Source organism: Cyprinodon variegatus, unplaced genomic scaffold (genome assembly GCF_000732505.1).
Source record: "Cyprinodon variegatus isolate N-32 unplaced genomic scaffold, C_variegatus-1.0 Scaffold435, whole genome shotgun sequence".
Lineage (NCBI taxonomy): Eukaryota > Metazoa > Chordata > Actinopteri > Cyprinodontiformes > Cyprinodontidae > Cyprinodon > Cyprinodon variegatus.
This window is the reverse complement of record NW_015150888.1, coordinates 586,724-600,205: the sequence shown is the minus strand read 5'-3', so window position 1 is coordinate 600,205 and position 13,482 is coordinate 586,724. Positions and strand designations below refer to the sequence as shown.

The window sequence follows — 13,482 nt, the reverse complement described above, 5'->3', positions numbered from 1 at the left end:
CATTTTATGGATCCTCCAAAAATGAAAATCAATAATGGCCAACATCCAGTATTCTCTTTACACCACGGGGGATCACTGGCTGGGGTAGGATTTCCATCAGAAATGGACAGTTTTGATGAGCCAAGTTTAAGTTAAAAGAACTAAAAATGTTTAAATACTTCATCCAGGTTGTATCCCCCCGCCCCCAAACACCAATCATCATTCAGGCGTTGGTTTTTAAGCTAAATCTGGTCAGTCCAACATAGTTTTGATTTAGTCTGGAAAAAAAATTGGCTGTGTTTGGTCTGTCTGGTTTTGTCCCACTTTAGTCCATTGATAGACGTTAAAAAGACGTAGTTTCTAAAAATTACAGCTTTTAAATTTTCACTTTTCAACTAAATGTTGACATTGTTTAGATGTTAATCATGATGTCTTTTCAACCAATTTTTTTGTTCTAAAACCTTTCAAAATGGCAGAATCTGAAATTATCCATTAAAGATAAAGCCAAAGTCCAGAAACCATGATGTAAAAGAATAACAAGCATTCATTTGTGGAAGCTTGAATTCTGCTGATACTGCCAACAACATTTAAAACCACAGGGACACATATTTTGTGTTTGTTTTACAAAGTATTGTGTAGTGCAGGCTAAATAAGAACTCAAACCCCCCAAAGGGGTGGACCCATTCTTTGGGTTCATTTTTAATGCTTTCTAAGCCAAAACATGTTTTTGGGCTACTATATAAAGCTTGAAACTCAACACTAATTCTGGCATTTTAAATTGAAAAAGCTTCCTGGTTGGTAAGCAAAATGTCTTCAAACTTGGAAACAAAGTCCAGTGGATTGTTTTTTTTACTTTTTACAGAAAAATTCAATCCAATTCTGTGAGGTTATTAAATAGAATATCCAAATTCATTCTTTTACACACAGAGTACATGCATCCAAATCTTTTAAAAGCATGGTTATTTAAAAAAGAGCAAATCAGAAATGGATATACTTTCAAAATTTGGTTATTCTTATCTGATGTACCTATTTGGATCAGACCTGCACTGTTTGCCATTACAGAACTTGTTTTGTTTTGCATTTCACACATTTACATTCTTTTCCTGTTTCCACTCAAAGCCTGGGGGGGCTGGGATGTTTTCCGATAAGTCCTAAACTGAGAGGGGAGGCTGAATAGCGAGGATGCAGCCACTGTGACTTCCAGAAGCCAAAACTACGCAACATCTATCAACAACAAAACCACACGTGGCGGATTACCCTGATTATCACAGAGTAAGGATGTTTTTGCAGATCCCTTCTTTGTCAAAATAGCTGCTCTACCTTTCAAGAGCACAATAGGCCACCGACTACAACCAAGCAAAGCTGATCTCCATCATGAAATCTTTTCAGCAGAACTTCAGTTAATAGAGTGTTGAGGTAAACCTGCATTTACCAGACACGCTGTCTGAAATCAGATAACAAAACCTTTGCTATTCTCCATCAGTGTGTAATTAAAGCGCAAATTTTTCCCACAAGACATCAAACAAGCGGCTGATAACTCATTTTAAGGAAACCTAACAACTGTAATTACAGCAGGGATTAAAAAAAAGAGCCCACTGGAAAAAAACGAAACGGCTCTTAAACACAGCTAATTTCTTCCAGGAATGTAGACAATGCCCTATTGAGTCCTAAATCCGACAAAAACATGTCACAAGTTGTTTAAAACCAAACGTATATAAGTCGTGCAACCACTAATCACAGTTGTTTTTTTAACTGCCACACTGAAAACGTCTCACATGGAGTAGTTCAGAACCTCATTGTTAACACTGTGGTAGAAACTTATATTTATATGTTTACAATCTAGGTCTCGTTTCAGCAGTTATGATTTTGAGGCTGTCAAATATTTTCTCTGGATTAACCCAAGAAGCATGGATGTAAAAATAAAAAAACATAAGAAAACCATCCATCCATCAATTTTCTCCTGCTTATTCTGTCAGGGTTGCAGTGGGGCTGCTGCCTCTGGTGAAGGTACCAGAACTGCTCAGGTGGCGAGATCTGCTAGGGCCTGTGCATGCCAGTTACGTTGCCCTATATGATTGACTGAACGTTGCCACGTCACCTAAGTTATTGTTGGTTGCCCAGATAACGATAATAACATACTGTATTGCAGTTGTCATGAGGCGGTGTTGGGTTTAGGACCCAAAAGCAGAGGCAAGTTGGCAAAGGTGAATTTTGGTGGGTTTATTGAGGTTTACAGGTACGGAGGCAGGAATCAAAGATTCAAACAAAATAACACTAACCAGAACCAAGGAGACATCAGGGGAAACCAAACTCTAGGAGCCAGGGAAAGACGAGGTAAACAGACAGATGTTTTGACGAGGATCCAGCAAACAGGAACTGAAGAGGGAGGGCTTTTAAAGGGGACAGAGACAAAGAGAGGGCTAACGAGGGAATTGAAAACAGGTGAGGGCAGAACAGAAAACGGAGCAAGGGAAAGAGGACACAAGAGGGCAGCAGAGGACAACAAATGGATAAGCAAGAAGACTGAATAATAAAAAGAAAATCATAACAGAAACCTAACAGCAGTGTTCGTGTGCCAAGTCGGATTATCTGTAGAGTAAACATGTCTAATGACCGACGCAGTTTTACCTGATTGATAACTACGCTGAAAAAATCTGTTTATGGTGAACAAAGTAAGTGCAAGAAAACAATATAAACGGGGAGAGATGGGTAGCGCTGTGACTAGCTGTGCTCCGTAGCTAATAGGTTAGGCTCTTTTAGGTCTGACAGTTAACCATATTAAGCTACACTACTTTTAACATCGTGATAACAACAACCATTTGTTTTCTTTGTCTAAAATCTCTACGAAAGTAATTTTTTCAAATGTTCCAATTGTCCTCCCCTGCCCTAATATGCCCAAATATAGGTAATACTATGTTGAGACACCACAAGAGATTTGATTCTTAGGGAAAGGGGTTTAATAGTAATAATATAAAAATAGGGGTATAATAGTAATAATTATAAGGGGTGGGGCCCCGAGCAGATGTGGTACCTATACAGTTTGTGGGGGAAAGGTGGGGTGTCACTACCCGATCCGTCCTGAAAGTACAATCCGTTCTGCGCATGCGTGAATAGATATACAACCGGGTGTCCATAAATAATGGAATTATGGTACTAAAACTACTTATATCTATCCAACTCACTAAAGTATACTAATACACATCTGTAAAAAATGTTTTATGACTTTTGTGAGACAATTTTTATGCTTTTTACATTTTCTTCGCTAAACTGCTTCTCTGACGTCATCATCAGACATGCTCAGAGCAGTCCGGCAAAATATGATTAAACCAAGTATATCTGCATTTTAATTGTTTCTTTTTTTAGATTACGCACTATATACCATGAGGTTAAAAAGAAACGAAAACATGAAACTCAAAAAGACTAGATTTATGCTTAAATCCAAAGCTAAAAAAGTTAGCCATCGGATGTAGCGTAGGATCCCATTTCCGGTCCAGATCGTGCAGAGAATAGTGATAAAACAGAAAGTATTTTAAGGCATTTATTTTCTCAGGAAATACATTATTAACCTTTAACACATTATATTTTAGTACGTTTACTATTTTTTGGGATGGAAAACGTCATTTAGATATTTTTAACAAAATAAAATCGAGGACGACACAGATGTATATCTGGATATGCATACGCTATTGGCTCACTTGCCCATGCGCAGAACGGATTGTGCTTCCGGGACAGATCAGGTAGTGACACGGGGTTCAGCCTGGAGAGGTCGCCTGTCTGTCCCAGACAGACCAAAACATGTTTTTATTTAATGACACAGGGCATTAGGTCATTCAATTTTACAGACTGGCTATATGTTGTTATGCCAGAAGAGCAAACTGTTCAAAAACGGTAGCCAATTCGGCGGGACATCTACCCGCTCTGCTAGTTAGCGGAAGCTAACTAAATTTGAAAAATGGAAATATAGAAAAACAGCAAATTCACTTCGAGAATCTATTATGTTAGGAGGTTTCATTTCTGGATGTAATTTGTTTTTAAATTGTCCTTTTATTAAAAGTTTTTCTTCCTTGGAAAATATTGAAACAAAATTCATGTCATAACTTTTTTCACATAACACTTAACTAAGGCCCTAATGCCAATTTGTTTTACTAAGTCTGTGGCTCCCAAAGTTGGAGGCACGCCCCCTAGAGGTTGCTCAGTGTTATTGGGGGGGTTAAAAAATTGTAAAATTAAGAGATAAATAAAATGTTAAAAAAAACTTTACAACAGGTAGTTTTGTAATTTAAAATAGGAATGTAGTAGATTTCATGGATTTTAAAAAAAATTATTTAGCCTTTTCAATTAAAGCTAGTCCACAAATGCAGGTTTGGAATCAAAAGGAGTGTGATACTATTTATTCTGGTATCAATCCACTCCCAAGTATATACTACTACTTTTTAAAATATGAGTTTAATATTCTATAAAAATTCAGATGTTTAAAGGTTTTGGGGATTTGACCTTTGACCTGCTTTTAGACAAAATGTATAGAAGACTACTTTAATAACGTGACAAATTGAAACCCCGAAGTTTTTTTATCTCACCACAGTAGTATCAATCCGATACAGATATCAACTTGGTTTTGATATTATCGATATTTTGGAACGATCTACTCATCATTATAGAGAACTCCTGTCCTGAGTTGTAATATAATGTAGAAAGAGTTTTTTTTTGCACGATGTTTTCCATTGTACCTGTCCTGCTTTTGAGGTCAATTTGAGACACATTTTCTTATGAAAAATATTATAAATATAAAAGCTTGATAAAATCTTAATGGTTTTAATCAGAGGGAGCAGCATGCATGGGAATGTGACCACTACCTATGAAAACGACCTTGTGGGAGCATCGGTAAAAGGCTTCATTAAACCGTTCGATTAACCTCCACCTCTCATGAGCGCTATAAAAAACCGAAGCATGCACTCTAACCGCACCCCGACGCCAAGCATGAATCAGGAGCTGAAGGCTTTTGGCATTTACGGGACTGCTGAAGTAGAGCGGATGAGTAAAGAGATAGGAAATGAATCCTCCGTAAGACACCGGATCGCTCCTCACTATTTCTAGATGAGGAACTTCATGCTACCAATCTGACACAAACAGTCGAGAGTAATTAGAGGAAGCACACTTCCAACAGAGGGAGTTTTTTTGGAGATAATTATGCCCAAATTTAGCTCCCACAAGCTTTAATCAGGCTTTTCATTTCCCACCAAAATTCCTTCAGTGCTTCAAGGCTCCAGTGACTTCATTTAACTGCTCCTTTAAGATATTTTGGAGTCTGGACCGTAAAGTGACCTCTAATAGATGGATTAAACTTAGTCATTGACTTCAGAGGGCACCAAGTCCACTTTGAGAGCCTATTAGATCTCCTCGGAGCTTAGTGTGATCAAATTATTGCATTAGACCAGTCAAATTTTCCAATTAAAGTTGTAAAACACATGGCTCTCACACAAGCCAGACAGCAGATCCTCGAGGGGGGTGTTGAAAGTGGCTGAGCCCTGTCTGTCTCTTCATGGTGCTCACTTCAGCCACAGATTACGGATTTTCATCTGACTCAAAGGGGATACAGCCTCACTGGAATGTTTTGCATTTGGTCTTATCTTATGCTGAAACGTAAACATATTTTATAGTGATTTTTTTTTTTCCTCTCATGCTTCCTGTTTGCCAATATAGTACTAAGATTTGATGCCCCGGTGCTGGATAATAGCCCAACAGATTTATTTTCACAAGTAGAACATCATGGGTGTTGCCATAAAGTTCTAGTTGGTAATTGTCTATGAAACCTTTATAGAGGTGGCCTTAAGAAAAGTTAATTTGCAAACGACACAGAGACGGATATGAAGGAGGGAAAGACAGCGGGGATAAAAATTAAGGGGCAAGAAGAAGAGAAAGAAAGAGAAAGATAATAAAGGATAAAAAATAAAATGCTGAACAGATCTTGGAAGTCTTAGTATTAGTTTTAGGTATAATTAACGACCCATTGGTTATTCCTTGCTGATCGCACTTTTCCTTTAAAGATTTATTCCTGGATTGGATTTTTTGTTTTTCAAATTAACATTAAGAAAACATCATTTTTGCCGTAATAATGGAAAAATATTGACTCCATATACAGTCTTTTTCAATTCCCCAATGCATTTAAAGCTGAACACACCAACCCATTGGTCTCCCACCCACTTTTTCCCTCCTTTCTGCTTAAAAGGTGTGGAAAAGGTCGGACATGAATGCCATCTGCTCATGCAGGCCAAAAAGAGGGCAGGTGAGACCTGCTTTGAACTTCCAGGCCTCAAAAACGACATGCTTTGCTGCATCTGACCCAATAAAAACAAGGTCAAAAAGTTGATTCTTACAAGACAACTACAACAAAAAACCCAGCTCAGAACAGTGACAAAACAACAGTGGAGAAAAAAAACAAAAATATCTAATCTGCATCGTTTTTAATCCGTGGGGAAGATTACAAAGTCACAGTGCATTGACACAGCAGCTTGCCAGAAAGAGGTCAGGCAGGCTCATCCCTGCCCGTCATGGTTTTTAGCAACACTGGCGTATCCATATGCTCATCTCCAGCTTGTCTGTCACTCAGCAGAAGTCTCTAATAAACGCGACACAACAAACAGTCTCTCACACAACCTGCAATTCAAGGCCAAACCTGATGAAATCCTGTGAAAAGATAGCTTATCAAATCATAATTAAAAACACTGTTAAAGCAAATAAATGATGACTACCCAGAAATCCTGGCTGAGGGTTTCTGGATGTTTAGTCTGTAGATGCAAAATTTGGATTTGCTCCATCTGATGTTGACACTTCGCCGCAGAGCTTTTGTTTCCGTCTGACAAGGACGTGGACGCGATGAATGGAGCAGGCGGGAGCGATTGTGTCCCACTGGGGTTTTGTGCTTCATCGAGCAGCGATGCAAAGATACCGGCAGAACAGGAGGAGAGTAAGGAGAGTAAAGATACCACAGATGTTCCTGACACGAGTAAAATCAGAGCTAAAATAAGGGATGTTTATTGACACACACAATTCATTGACAATAAGTAATGAAACAACTCCTAAATCTCTACAGTAAATCTACACCGAATTACATGAAAAATAATTTGAAGGTACATATTTATGGTAACTTTTGTGTTGTAACACTTTGTTTTTACTCATTGTGTTGAAAAATAAAGCCCTTTGCATACAAAAATAGAAAAACTGTGTAACCTGTGGTAAAAAAAAGGGCACATGCGCACAATCTGTAAACCAGGAAGTAGGCATTGATGTCACTATGAAGTTGATAGAGATGTAAGCACATGTCCTAGCTAACAGTGCTACTGGTGTTAGCAATGCGTTTAAGCCCTATTGTCTAAAGCTGGGATTAAACTGTGCGATTTTTTTGACCTGAGTGAAGTTGGCCCCAACACCTTCTTCAAATCAGACAACATTAGTGTCAAACGTTTGTGCTACGTTTGTGCTGGTTTGTGCAGCAAAAATTTTCGTTTGTGCCGCTATCGTTTTAAAGATATAAAGAAATATTTCTAGAGGTCATCAAAGGTCAACCAGCCCCCCCCACCTTCTTCAAATCAGACGAAATGGGTGTCAATTAACTCAGCTCCATTTGTGCTGGTTTGTGCAGCAAAAATTGTCATTTGTGCTGCTATGGCTTTGAAGATATTAATGAAAATGTAAAGGTCAAAAGGTCAACCAGCCCCCCCACCTTCTTCAAATTAGACAAAATTGGTGTCAGACGTTTGTGCTGGTTTGTGCAGCAAAAAATTTCGTTTGTGTCCCGCTTTCATTTTAAAGATATCAAGAGATGTTTCTAGAGGTCATCAAAGGTCAACCAGCCCCCCCACTTTCTTCAAATCTTCAAATTCAAAGCAGCACAAATGAAAATTTTTGCTTCACAAACCAGCACAAACGGAGCTGAATTAATTGACACCTATTTCGTCTGCTTTTAATAAGGTGGGGGGGCTGGTTGACCTTTGATGACCTCTAGAAATATTTCTTTATATCTTTAAAACGACAGCGGCACAAAGGAAAATTTTTGCTGCACAAACGTAGCACAAACGTTTGACACTAATTTTGTCTGATTTGAAGAAGTTGGGGGGGCCAACTTCACCCAGGTGATTTTTTGCCCTTTTCAGGGCGATTTTTCAGTCGTGCGAGAATTTTCCGATCAGGCCATCATTCAGCTGATCGTGCGTCGTGTAGTGTACAGTTCGTAACGAGGGGAGATTAGCTTCTCATGACTACCTCCCGATCAGGAATCGTAAGGTCAGGATTCCTGACCGTCGAGGGCAAATCGCTCAGTGCGCAAACAAGAATTCTTCTTTTTCTTCTTCCTTCTCTCAGATGTAAACACAGAAGCATGGCGGGGACGCGGATGAAATTTGGCCGAGTAGCTCCATCTCACTGCGGAGCTGAGTCCGACGTTTTTTTTTTAGATGTACAGTGTAAGCAGGTAGATCGCATCAGAACGTTGTGCTGAACATGCATCGTGAGCTGTGAACTCGACTGTACTAAGAAAACTGCAGAGTTTCCTCGCACAGCGTGAGCTGTAGCTGCGTGCAACGATTGAAAAAATCGCACAGCGTATGTCCGGCTTAAGCTGTCGGTTTTCCACGAGGCATTACAGCACTGACAGGAATTATTTAGTAGCTACTTTAATGGCAGTACAGCTTTCTGGTAGTTCCGCCTTACTGCCAGTGGATGGCGCTACATCTGTTTACTTCAGCTCATCATGCCCTGTACTGGAATTCTATCTAGGCTCAAAAGAGACTATCAAAACTATCAAGACAGATGCTTTGATTATATAGCCTAATTTTATCATAACCTACTGGATTTGGATATATTTTGGTATAAGTATACGACCCAACATATGTACCTTTAAAGCATAATTTCTCAAGTTGAGCACACAAACATTCCAAAAGAAACATAATTAGAATTTAGAATAAAGTTTGATTCTTGCTTCAGGAAAGTTTTAAAAGTAATGATCAACTTTGCCATTTTTCCCTAGAAATGGAATATATACTGTATAGCTGATTTTACACAGGCAAAAGTTAGTGGGAAAAAAACAGTAAACAATATCGTTCATGGATGTAAATTTCCTTTAGAATTGTTAAACACATAAAAGGAGCCAATGCCATTTTTAATAGAAATCTGGAATTATTCCAGGTGTTTAGCTACCTTACCAAAGGTACCACACTTTCTAAATTTATATTAGAAATGTTTTATTTAATATGATGTAAAGCAATCATTGCAAAAGAAGGAACCAATACTACATTCTCATCGATATCAAGCATTTTTTAGACTTAGAGTCTAGAAAACCTCAAATAAATGGTATCCACATTGATTTTTGTCTTAGAAATCAAGAAGTCTTGTAGATCTAAAATTTCATCAAGAAAAGAACCAGTAAAAGCAAAGAGGACCCCAATTTCTAGAAGGAATCTATGTTCACTTTAGATAAAAACGTTGGAAAAAACGAAATACTAGAATAATTTAATTTGGGGTTTCCTCTGGATATAGAGTTGCAATGGATTTAAGGTTGCTTAAAGGGATAATCCCCTAATCAGTGTAGACTGCTAGTGTGAAAGTGGCCAATAATAAGGCACAATAATTGACATGAATGCCCTAGGTCAAAGGGTCATGGTGAAAGGATGCAGAGAACTGTAGGAATGTGAGAGCTTCTTTTTCACCTCTTGACGGATTGATGGGGCCCATATTCTTAGGGGTGGGGAGAGACATCCACAGCGTCCCAAATAAGGGGAAGAGGTATTCTTTATCGCGTAGCGCTGTGTTTTTGCTGAACAAAGGCCTTTGTGAAGCCGTTCATCAGCGTCTGAATCAACAAAAATGGAACAAACCCCTTCGCGGTGGTATGTTTTGTTTTTTTTCAGAGTTGAGGATCAAAGATTCATATTTTTCAAAGCAATGGGAGTGGGTTTGTTTACCACCTCAAAGTGATTGCATCTCAGCTGAGCCAAATGTCTTTGCAGTAGGTATCTGTCACTACAATTTGATAGACAAAGGAAGCTTTGTAGATAGCACTACCCTTCAGACAAGCCAACTTAGTCATGCTCCTGAGGTGTCACATACCACCACTATGTTGTCTGGAGCAAAGTAGGCATGCAGAAAGCAGTGAAAGACTTTACTTTAATCTAAAGAAGGATGTTTTCCTTGGCCTATATCAAAGAATATACCTGAACAAAACTTTAATTTATCAAGAACAGACTTCGGGCGATGCCCAGATATTACACTCCTAGCTGTGCTGTATTGTCTTTCTTATGTCCTTTTAAGGACAAAAAGTAACAGAACTTTGTCATTGCAAGTATTCTTAATTACACTGAAATTTGTCCTCTGCTTTTCCTTTGGAAGCAAAATACTGAGCACTTACCATGGTTGAGGATTCTTGGGATATCAATGATGTTGGACGCAAGAAAGCCCTATACCTTTGTTTTGGGCTTTCTAACGTTCAATGTCAAAGGTATGGAAACATTCGACACAGAGTTCAATGAAAATTAGGACCACAAGCCACATCATATACAGTTCTACAGTAATCTTTAGATCCAATGTATTGAATTCGATTGGATACTTTGCTTACCAATAATGAATTAGTGACACTTAATTAGACATTGTTTCGGTCAACCAGTCCACAGCCAAAAAACTTTACCTCAGTTTTCATGTTCAGTTTATGAAGACTTAGAAATGAAGTTTGCATGCAAAAACAAGGGATTTGGCTTTGATTTTTCATCACTCATCTTAATCCACAGCAAACTATGTAAAAGGAGCAAGGGATAAAAAGGATAAGATGGTTTGGTGTTTGTTTGTGTTAGAGGCTGTTGCTTGATTCTTTGCACGATGGTAAATGGACTGTGCTTATAAAGCGCTTTTCAAGTCAGGAGACTTAACCAAAGTGCTTTACACTACATTCAGTCATTCATCCATTCATGCACACACTGATGGTTGGAGGCTACACTGTAGCCACAGCTGCCCTGGGGCTCACTAACAGAAGCAAGGCTGCCATACACTAGCGCCACCGGGTCCTCTGACCAACATCAGTAGACAATGCAGGTGAAGTGTCTTGCCCAAGGACACAACAACACTGAAAGATAAAGCCGGGGCTTGAACAGTCAATCCTTGGATTTCAGGGCAAACTCAGTGTTTATAATTCAGCGTATACACAGTAAATGTTTCAGTGTTAAAGTAACACCCAAGATACATTTGGACCCACTGTGAATAACTGCAACACTAAAACATTGTAACATTTACTGTGTAACTTTTGACCCAACTTACAACGAATGTTTTACTTTATAAGGTGCTGGTGAAGATTCTCAGTCTTCCAGGTCATAGTCATTTCAAAAAAGTTTAAAAAACAATTCACTGGACTTTGTTTCCAAATTGAAGACATTTCACCTCCCATCCAGGAAGCTTTCAACAATTCAAAATGTCATAATTAGCCCCAAACAGGGGACCAAAACATCTCACCTGTTCAGCCAGGCCAACAGTTCCCTCGAACAACCCCCTTTCCGAGACATAGACCAATATCGGGTATTGCAGGCTAACAAAGAATTCAAACGACTCACCATTCCTAAGGGGCGGACCTGTTCTTCCGGTTCAATTTGCATATATTCTAAGCAAAAACAAGTCTTTGTTTCTGGCTATTCTATAAAGCTTCAAACTCAATTCTAACATTTTGAATTGAAAAGCTTCCTGGATGAGAAGCGAAATGTCTTAAAACTTGGAAAGCATCCAGTGGATTGTTCTTTTACTTTTTTGGAATACTTTATAAGGTGAGGTTTATAACAGATCTTAAACACTACTGTTGCCAAAGTAATCCTTAATGAACCCAATGTTGAAATGAGAGAGTATGGACAGGCTAGAAGGATAATGGAATAAAACAATGACAAAAGAATGTCGAAAAGGGATTTGAACAAACAAGAAAACATTTAAGATATCAAAAAAAGATTTTGGCAAGAAAAGAAAATTGTATTTAGCCTACAACTCTATACATTATATCCAATATTGACATAATTGCTAAGCTAATATAGGCATTGTCATTGTAACAGACTAAGTAAACTAAATTGAAAACAAAGAAGGATTGATCAGGTTAAAAATTTACTAAAATCAGATACATTTAACCTAAAAAAAAATGTATTCAAAAACATTATAGACAGTAATAACTACAACACCACTTCTAAAGCCTATTTCTCACAAAAATTAGCAGGTTAACCCATGTTTGAAAAACATGGGTTGAACTGCTGACAATCAACATTTGGCTCCCTTACCATTGGCAAAAAATCTGATTGTTCCGTGTTGAAACTGTTTTTTTTTTTTTGACCGGTGGGAAATGGATTTCAAGGTATAAGGAATGGTGCAGGATTTTCACGAATTATTGAAAAGACCCGCCCTCTTCAAATGCACACCTGTACCTGCTCCAGAGAGGGAATGCATATTTAAAATGTGCGAGAGCATGCACAAGCCTATTTCTCCTAAACAGAAACGAGAAATTAATAACACCCAATTTCTGACCTAATTTTTACCTATATGTGTTTTTCTCTTAAACTTTGCAAACCCAACTTTTCAGAAGTACCAACATTGCCTATGCCTATATAGACATGGTCAAGAAAGGGACACAAGCCAAACAAAATTTTGGAAGATTTCTAGCACAAAACCTGAAGGAATAACACATTTTATCCTGCTTTAGTATAACCCTGTTGTCTGCAGTCAGGGCATGGGTGTACTACATATATAACAATGGCATCCAATTGCCCTACAGGGCAGCATAATTAATTTTGGAGGTGCCAGACGATGGCATTTGCAACCCAGTTGGAGATCATTGGCTACCTTCTGTTGGGAGATTTAAAACTCTCTTTCCTATTATACAAAAAAGGCTCACATTAACTCGTGAAGATAAAAGTGTACAATTCAGAAGTTGATTTAGATATAAATCTATCAGATTTTCCAATGTTAGGGTTAGACAGCCAGTCTAATTACTTGGTATAAGGTCATGGCTTTGAAACCATTTGGTCTACGAGGGAGCTGTAGGTCAGCTCATGCAGAGACATTCTGGTTATTCTAAGTAGCTATTAGGTCATTTTGGCTGTCACAAAGGGGGGTCTAGGAAAGAAGGCCAGCAATGACTTAAGGGTCATTCCTTTACACATTGCTTCCTTTTTTCGAGGGGCCGTCCTGGCCTGGTAAATGGGATGGTCAGTGGTCATCCCCCCGAGACACCTACCCTGAGACCTATATCCCCTTCTGTCCAGCCCCTCTCTGTTCACTCAGGGGGAAAATTACTTTGAGCTGGGGGGATACAGCTCCATTGAGATGGAGAGAGGTTTGCACAAAAGAGGGTGAAGTTTAAAAAATTGTCTCTTTCTTCTATGCTTCATTGGAAGTACTGGGATGGTAGGAGCTCAGAGGGTACAAGGTCATTAGATTGGCATCTCCATAAGCTCTTCATTCCCATTGTCTGGATAAATCTGCTCGAAAATGACC

The 13,482-nt window shown here is 38.6% G+C and overlaps 1 protein-coding gene across 1 annotated transcript in view; it reads right to left on the bottom strand.

Annotated features, from left to right (window-relative positions):
* Positions 1–13,482, bottom strand: part of LOC107093614 (nck-associated protein 5-like) — a 216,017-nt gene that overhangs the window by 121,924 nt on the left and 80,611 nt on the right. The gene's annotated exons all lie outside the window — the stretch shown is intronic.